The sequence below is a fragment of the Morone saxatilis genome, unplaced genomic scaffold (genome assembly GCF_004916995.1).
Source record: "Morone saxatilis isolate NCDOM2014 unplaced genomic scaffold, NCSU_SB_2.0 Contig0, whole genome shotgun sequence".
Classification (NCBI taxonomy): Eukaryota; Metazoa; Chordata; class Actinopteri; family Moronidae; genus Morone; species Morone saxatilis.
Window position 1 is genome coordinate 7830215 of NW_023339650.1, and position 7878 is coordinate 7838092.

At 41.4% G+C, this 7878-nt stretch overlaps 1 protein-coding gene across 1 annotated transcript in view; it reads left to right on the plus strand.

Moving 5' to 3' along the window:
- Positions 1–5185: 5185 nt before the first annotated feature.
- phldb2b (pleckstrin homology-like domain, family B, member 2b) overlaps positions 5186–7878 on the plus strand; it is a gene marked incomplete in the record, with an annotated part of 23164 nt that continues 20471 nt past the window's right edge. Inside the window, 1 exon segment of the mRNA XM_035654299.1 lies at positions 5186–5430.

Below are 7878 nucleotides of genomic sequence, written 5' to 3' on the forward strand. Positions count from 1 at the left end.
GTTTTTATTACACTTCTATGGCATTTTTTTATAGGTGATATACTAATATACATTTCACTGTTACTGCTTTCTTTCACAAATAACTCAAGGTGGGCTTGATCTTGATTTGCAAGTATTTCAATGAGTGCCCTATAAAGGGTTAAGAGTCCAATTTCATGAAGGTCCATGCTTTTCTAGTCTTACGAGAATGAAGAATATACTAATAAAATTTAAATATAATATGTTTGAAAATCATCTTTCCACTCTGACTGGTGCTTGTAGTCTCCGCCACTGGACCTGATTGACACAGGGAAGGGACTGAAGGTCCAGACTGCCACGCCTCATCTGGTGAGCCTGGGCAGCGGGAGGCTGAGTGTGGCAATCACCCTGCTGCCACTGAAAGAAGGTAACACCACATTCTCTGTGGGTTAGGATTACACTAACTATTCATCTTCTCAATGCCCATGATCTGGGAGGTTTTAAATGGATATCATTTCTCACATGTAATGTAAAGCTGTTACCTGTGGTAAAACCAGACCTTTGCAGTCCCCTCCCATCCACCCTTATCCCTCCCTCATTGCTTTGCTTGCCTCCCTTTCCCTGCTCTACTTCTCCCCTCTTTTTTGCGCTCTCCTCACCCGCCCATCGCTTTATTTCCATGGCGACTGGAGAAGTTGGGGAGTGTGATAGGGGAAAGTGATACTCTATGCTGGGTCGCTATAAAGTCAAGACAAGGAGCTAACACAGCTTCCTCCCACAGGACTCCTTCGGACTGAAAACACATTTTTTATCATTGTCATTGGGGACGAAAATGATCCCACTTCTTGGTTAAATCACAGGCTGAGCCCACAGTTCACCGTACAAAAATGTTACAACCCAAACAGCTACAAAACAGAGATGACTCACTACATTGTTTCATGACAGTGTCTACTACAACAGAGAGAACCCATTGCCTCTTCCATTAAACTGATGCACTTCATCACACATACATTCATCCCATCAGCAAGCCACAGGCGCCATGGCTTAATTATTATTCCAGTTAGTTGGCCAAACACATGATATTGAAGAGATTGCAGCAAAGATAGAGAGATCTACTGCATGATGAGTGAGAGAGTTTAAAGAGACAAGCTTGTACAACTGATTATATTTCAATAGCCTGCAGATAGTATGGTAATATGGTATACTAACACAAACTGACTGACATTAGATTAAACGCATTAGAAGTTGGTGAGCATCTGTCCTTAGTGGGAAAACACAGGCAACTCTCACTTGTAGAATTAACATGTCTTGTCTTATATTCCTAATGCAGATAGACAGATACTTTTAGTTTAGCCTCCTCTCAGCCATGAGAACTGTGCAGTGAAAATGTGTACTTGATTTGAAATGGATGGATTTGTTAATTCTTTGAATGATGCTTCAGTCAGTATAACTAATTATGAACTGTAGTAAACATCCACACAAATGCAGATAAACCTCTTTCTCTTCTATGGTAATTGTGACTTTAGCCACTTATGAACAATATGTTTTAGAGTATTGCACAGTGGATGGTATTAGAATCATAGGTAAGCATTTGGAATGATATAGTTCTTTACAGAGCAGTCAAAAAGCTTATTATTATGGTACGTATTGTGACATTTCATATTACCACACTGCCGCAAACTTTCACAATCTCCCAGCTTGGTATGCCCTTCCATTTCAGTGAGGAATGCCAACAATGTGAACAAGTACTTTTTAGGACAACTGAGCGTCTATTTTCTCCAAAATGTGTCTGCTGAAGACGTTCAAATTCATAATACTGAAGTTGTCCTTCAAAGTGTGGATCACAGACCACCCATATGGTTCAAAAAGAAATATCCATACATTTACTTATCAGTTTTACTTGATATTCTTTATTAGTGATCTGTTTTCCACAGATGTACATGATGACTAACACACTGTAAAGCCTAATTATAACCATTTATTTTGCATAGTTTTACTGATGATCAAATGTGTATTGCTTGATGTTTCAGGAGTGACCCGCATAGGCCGAGAGGATGCTCTAATTCCTCAAGATATCACTATCCAGGGCCCTGGCATCGAGGCAGAGCACTGTCTCATCATCAATGAAGGTTGATGTCAGTTCACTTCCTACAAAATGAATTCATAATATTGGCAAGCCTTTGAGTTAATGCAATTCCCCTTTAAGTACTGACAAGTTCATTGCTACCCAGTTTACATCTTTACACTGCACAAAGTGTCCAAGGGCCAGTTAATCGTAGTTTAGTGTACAATTTTAATCGTTCAAACATTTTGTCTAACTCATAAACAGATGATTTGCTGAATATGATCAGTAGGTAATAAACAAGTCTTTGATTATTCAATAGAATCAGTTAGAATAACTACATTACACTGCCACAATCTCTAATTTGTTTAAATAAAAATAATGTTTCAATGTTTGGATCTCTCTCAGTACACTGTCAGTACAGTACAGTGCATTATGTGAATGAAAGAAAATGACCTTTGAAAAGACAGGAAGAAGCTGAGTGATTGATTACACTCTTTGAGGTTGTTTTTGTTCCTGTGTGATACATCCTATATAATTACAATGCTAAGTGTTGTGTGTGTGACCAAAGCCTTGTAGTGAGGATAGAAATAGCCTGGCTTTATGTGCATGTTATGATTAAAACGGTTAGTGTAGTTGGGTGTGTAGTCTTTCAACAGGGGATTATTTTTGAGTAAGTGATGATGTAGCAATTTTCTGAAGGTATACCAAGCCTCTACTTCTTCTTTATGACCTATAACACAGGAGGGGTGGTGACCCTGGATCCCTGTGGTCACCTCTGCAGTCTGGATGGAGTACAGGTCACTGTGCCCACCCCACTCACACAGGGTAAGACACACACAAACACAAACACATACACACACATACACACAACACACAACACACACACGACAGCAACACACACACACACAGCTCAGTTGGCCCATACTGTACAGGTGTAATTTGCTTGCACACACAAGCTTTGATATATCGCCACCTACTGGCCAATAAAAGATGTGGAGTGAATGTTGACTTAATTGCATGAAGTGAGAGTACTTTCAGTATTTCATAACTCCTGTGTGTGTGTGTGTGTGTGTGTGTGTGTGAAAGAGAGAGAGTAACCACTCTCTCTTTTCTTTTGTGGTTTGGTCAACTTGCATTCCTTTCAGTGTGTGTATGAATCATATGGGCACAGTTAAAATTGTGCTGACGTTCTGCATGGAAACGGCAGGGTGTACAGTATGTTTGTGTGTGTGTATTTTCACATAAATCTATAGGCCTATGTGTGCGTGAGCATTTCCACATGTTTGTGTACCTCTGGTTTGGGTTCATTCGTAGTGGTTTGGAACAGCGAGCCGGGAGTGAGTCACAGCTTCCAGCAAATGCGGAGGATACACTGCTGATCGAATTATGTTACAGCAGACTGCAGCTTGCACACACAAATTCAAATTAGTATTAGTATTTCTTTTCTTATCTTTTTGTCCGCCCCTGCCAACGTCCCTGTGTCTATTCTTTGTCTGCCAATATCTTGATCTGTTTATCTCGTGTCTGTCTGTCCTTTCTTTTGTTCTCCCTTCTCCCAAATCCCCTTTCCCAGTTGCAGAGCTCTCCATGTTTCACTGTTCTTGCCTTCGGTAAAAATTTCCACTTTGTTTTCCTTCCTTTTCTTTTCCTTCTCTTACACCCTGGCTTTTTCTTCTCCGTGTGTCCTTCTTTCTGTGTATGCCTTTTCTCCTTTTCAGTGTGTCCTGTGTGGCCTGGCCATTTTAAGTTAAATATTGACAGGCCTATTTATCTTCCCGCCGTGCCTGGTTGATTCAAATATTTACAATGTTTTGCTGTGCCTACACACACACACACAAACACAGGCCAGGATTTTGTAAAGTCGCAGGGGTGGAGAAAAGGACTGAAAGAGAAAAAGTGGTTAAAAAAGAAAGTCAAAAGGGCATGGTTTGTAAAATTATGGAGTGAGAGAGCGAACATCTTTCAGGAATATCTACTGGCCTTGGATGCTCTGGGTTGAGTTAGTCTAACCACACACACAGACACACACACGGACACACTGTAGGGCAGTCTGGAGATGATTAGCTATGTTTAGGAAGTGATCTGTTCTGTATTTGGAACTTCTGCGCTTGACCTGGAATCACATCAGCATCACTCCTAACTCACCAGAACAGCTGGAAGTCACTTGTTGAATAGTAATATGTTTACGGCATAATAACAGCAAAGATGACAATGAAAATCACTGTGCATCAACAACAACAATGACAAACGAGCAGTATAACAGCTGCAGACTTACTTATTTCTATATCCGCAAATTCAGTTTATACATTTGAATGGAGTCTGGGTATAAGACTCAATGTCCCAGCATTCACAACACCATGAAGCAAATGCAAATCTGGCTGCTAAACAAAACACAGCTGCTCTGAAAACCATTCTCTCTTTCTTTCTCTCTGTCTCACATGCACATCAGCACACATGGTAAAAGACAGAGTAGCTGTCAATGGGTTCATGTTGTGTTGAAAATGTTTGCAGATCACGAAGCATCTGCAAGAAACAGATGGTGAGACTACCCAGGACTTAGGTTTGGGGGCAAAGTATTAGAGATTTGACTTCTTCTTTGCTTTTCAGAGTTATCTTTCCTTTTCCAAATCCTTACACTTTGATTAGCCAGTCAGTCTGACTGTCTGGCATACCCTCAACCTTTCCTTTCAGCCCCTTCTCTATTGTTGTTTTGTCCCAGAAATCAGATTAATTGCTTCTTACATTAATTAGGTTGTTGCTTTAATAGAATAAAGCCACCCGTTTCACAAGGTTTTTTAAGTCAGCCTTTATAGACCTAGTGGTTTAGGTTTAAACGGGTCTAAGGTATTTCAAATAAAAGAGAAGGAAAATAGGTAGGTAGACAAAGAAAAGCTGAGGGGGCGTATACCAAATACCTCAATAGCCTTTGAACCTACCAACTGCGGAGAGGGGTAGTGGCGTTACACGGGGTTAGTTTGCATATGTTTTTTAATTCTTAACACTTGTGTTTCTTCTCTTTATATTGCTGTTTCCAACTCGTAAATATCCAGTAGTGACATTATGTTTCTGGATTGTATTAAAAACCGTTTGCTCTCGTGAGTCCCGAGCGTCGAGCCCCTTTTTTACCGAAAGTTGGTACAGTCCCGGACTCAGACTTGTGGATGGTAAATCAGGCAACTTTCTTCCACACGGAGTGAAGAGGGGAGAGGAGGCGTCTCATTGAGGAGGAAGGACAAACAACAACAGAAGGACCAACCGGCAGAAGTGTAGATACAGTATTTATTTTTTTTGTTGTTGTTGTTTTTTTACCTTTTGTAGAAGAAGTTTTTGTCATGATAGTTTGTCAGACGTTAAAAAGAAGATTTCTTGTCGTGATAAGTGCTCACTGAATGGGACTCAGAAGGTTAGTAACGGGTTTCTGTTACCTCTTTTAGTAAAAGTACCGCGAAGTTACTCTAAAGACGCTGATTGAACACACTTCTGCTTCACTTAAATGCGCCATTTCTCTGTTAATTCATATTCACACCCTGCTATGTTTAGCCTATTGTACTTACCTGCGACACCATAGCATCTTGCATCCGCTGTGAGTGTGTGTTTTCACTCTCATTCTGGTGGTAATGATGGCTGGTTCACCTTCAGCCAGGGTTGCTCGCCTCTTTTCATTTGTTTTATGAGCACACTGTTGCTCACATGCTCTCTGATCGATCTCGGACCCTATTTCGATCTGTCACCATCACTCAACCCGCAAAGCATTCCCTTATTTGACATTTAAATGAGCAGTGTAGGCTACTTTTACCAGACAGGATAAACATTTGTTTACCAGCCAATATTATTGATTTTTTTTCTTTAAGAATCCAAAGCCCTTTTTTTATTGGCTGCAAGGGAAGCCATCAGAAATAGTAATGGAGTACCATCTGTCACTATAGATCAATGCACTAAGCTGAAATTGCTGGAGAAGACGACTGAAGACTGTAAAGCAGAGCCCCAGGTCTCTTATTGTTCCAGGAGGAGAGCAGGTGTGAATCCAAGCTGTTACATTTCTTACTTGCAAACCCAAATCTTGGAGATGTTCCCTCACAACCTGTGGATTTTTAGCATATTCCCTGCACCTTTTGAAATAAACCCGGTGTGCATGCCTCAGGGTCACACATTAGCAGGCAAGTTCACAGACTGGTGTGAGCGCATGTGACAAAAAGAACAAGGACAGGCCCAGTGGTCAGGATACCTGACACCTGAAAGCAAAACCTGCTTCATTGTCCCGGATGTTATTGTGTTCAGTCTTTCTTCGGTCTGCCTCTAGCACATTTGTTTGTTTTTTTAACCAATCTCGCATTATAAATCAGATAAATAAGGAATATGGCCTTTGTTATCAGTTTACGTGCCGTGGTGTGTTTACCTTTCGTTCTGATGGATTAGAGGAAGTTAATAGTTTATGCTGGTGGTTGTCCCCAGGCCTGCAACCTTCGCTTGAGAGACGTGGGGTGGTGGGAGGGTGGGTCGATGGATTGATGGGTGAGATTTGAGATAGAGCGGAGAGAAGATACCTACTGAGCCTCTGATTTGGAGCCAGATTATGCATATGAACGTGTTTGTGTGTGAGCGAGTGACTGAACTAATCTGCACCGACTCCCCCTGAGAAAGACCAGTGTGTTTTTTTATGATGTTACCGCTGGGCCCCAGAGAGGGTTAATTTGTGGTTTGGGGGCCAATTTACACTCCCACTGGGAGCTGTGTGTGCATGCATCTTTTCATGAATGAGTAAATTCTGCTTTAGTTCAGTACCATGCGCATTTTAGGGGTCATAGCAATAATTTGAGGGCAACTGGTTTTCCAAATCATTTATTTTCGGGATCTTCTGAAATTTTTGGATTGTGATTACTTTGCTCGTTCAAACCCGGCCATCAGCAGGTAGGTAGGTTTTCATCGACGCGGGATCCTTGTAATTGGTTTATTTTTCATTCTAACCTAACGGGCTCAATTTGGCAATTCCTCCACTTATGTTAACCAAATAGAGAAACAGTTTTGAGTTTCCCCTTCCATAACATTGTGGCGAGAGTGTCGTTTGGTTTTGCTCAGATCTACATGGGAACAGAAATTGGCTCCAGACGTGATACGGCTCCTACATCTGCGTCCTCAAAGACTCTGAGGTCTGACTTTGTAGATCGCAAACTTTAAATTATCCTCTAAATGTATATACAGGCTAATTTCCCGTTTTGTTGTTGGACAGAGGGTCTGTCCACATGTGTGTGTTGGGGGGGGGGGCAAANNGTAAACAAGTAAACACGTGAATGAGATTAAAAGTTTTTTTTTTTGTTATGGATGCCGTCTTTGTGTGAGTGTGTGTGGAGGGGAGTGGGCATGTTATTTCGGACGGCAGGCTTAAATTTAGTTCGGTGTGCAAGCAGTTAAGAGTCCACTTTTTTGGTTGGATGTGAAGGATGTTGTGTGTTCCCTTGTACTCGTATCACAGTGGGGTTTCAGGAGTAAGGAGTTAGGGGAAAGGTTAGGTCTTTCCTTTAATAATTGAGCAAGAGGAAGTTGAATAATCAGGTTTTAGATTTTAAAAACGCTGCTTTGGGATTTCCCCCACCCTTTTCTCTACCACAAACACACACATTCTGCCAGTATTTAATATAGTGTCTGCTGAAGATGGGAGGGAGGAAAGGATTAGCTGGTAGTGTTAGCTAAGGAGCCCTGAGAGGAAATTAGAAAGAGGGGAGAGGTGGGGGGCTGTGAACAAATCAGGGCAACACAGTTTACCCTCCACTTTAAAGGTGGCACATGGCGAGGCTGTTGAGGGTAGGAAATTAGATTTTTACAAGAGCTGACTGCTGGCAAAGTGTGTGTGTGTGTGT